We start from the raw sequence: 1,459 nt of genomic DNA, 5'->3' as shown, positions 1-1,459 counted from the left end.
TGACATCCATCTGCCATATTTCATAATCGAAAAATGCAGCTATTGCCAACATGATTCTGACGGACTTAAGCATCGCTACGGGTGAGAACATATCATCGTAGTAAATTCCTTCAACTTGTGAAAAACCCTTTGCCACAAGCCGAGCTTTATAAACGGTCACATTACTGTCAGCGTCCGTCTTCTTCTTAAAGATCCATTTGTTCTGAATAGCCTTGCGGCCTTCAGCTAGTACTTCCAAAGTCCATACTTTGTTCTCATACATAGATCCTATCTCGGACTTCATGGCCTCCAGCCATTTGTTGGAATCCAGGCCCACCATTGCTTCTTCATAATTTGCAGGCTCATTGTTGTCCAACAACATAATTGATAATACGGGATTACCGTACCACTTTGGAGTAGTACGCGGTCTCGTTGACCTGCGAGGTTCGACAGGAACTTGATCTGGAGTTTCATGATCATCATCATTAACTTGCTCCTCAACCGGCGTTGCAACGACAAGGGTTTCCCCTTGTCCTACGCCACCATCCAGAGGGATGAGAGGTTCGACAAACTCATCAAGTTCTATCTTCCTCCCACTCAATTCTTGCGAGAGAAACTCCTTCTCCAGAAAAGCTCCGTTCTTAGCAATAAACACTTTGCCATCGGATTTGAGATAGAAGGTATACCCAACTGTCTCTTTTGGGTAACCTATGAAGACGAACTTTTCCGCTTTGGGTTCCAGCTTTTCAGGCTAAAGCTTTTTGACATAAGCATCACATCCCCAAACTTTAAGAAACGACAACTTTGGTCTTTTGCCATACCACGGTTCTTATGGTGTTGTATCAACGGATTTTGATGGTGCCCTATTTAAAGTGAATGTAGTTGTTTCTAATGCATAACCCTAAAACGATAACGGCAAATCGATAAGAGACGCCATAGATCGCACCATCTCTAATAAAGTATGATTACGACGTTCGGACACACCATTACGCTGTGGTTTTGAGGCGGTGTCAACTGTGAAACAATTCCACATTGTCTTAAGTGAGCACCAAACTCGAAACTCAGATATTCACCCCCACGATCAGACCGTAGGAACTTGATCTTCTTGTTACGATGATTTTCAACTTCACTCTGAAATTGCTTGAACTTTTCAAATGTTTCAGACTGGTGCTTCATCAAGTAGACATAACCATATCTACTCAAATCGTCAGTGAAGGTGAGAAAATAACGATATCCGCCGCGTGCCTCCACACTCATCGGACCACACACATCGGTATGTATGATTTCCAACAAGTCACTTGCACGCTCCATTGTTCCGGAAAACAGAGTTTTAGTCTTCTTGCCCATGAGGCATGGTTCGCACGTGTCAAGTGAATCATAGTCAAGTGACTCCAAAAGTCCATCGGTATGGAGTTTCTTCATGCGCTTTACACCAATATGACCTAAGCGGCAGTGCCATAAAAACATGGTGCTATCATTG

This window comes from Hordeum vulgare, chromosome 5H (genome assembly GCF_904849725.1).
Source record: "Hordeum vulgare subsp. vulgare chromosome 5H, MorexV3_pseudomolecules_assembly, whole genome shotgun sequence".
NCBI lineage: Eukaryota > Viridiplantae > Streptophyta > Magnoliopsida > Poales > Poaceae > Hordeum > Hordeum vulgare.
Note: the sequence above shows the minus strand (reverse complement) of the source record.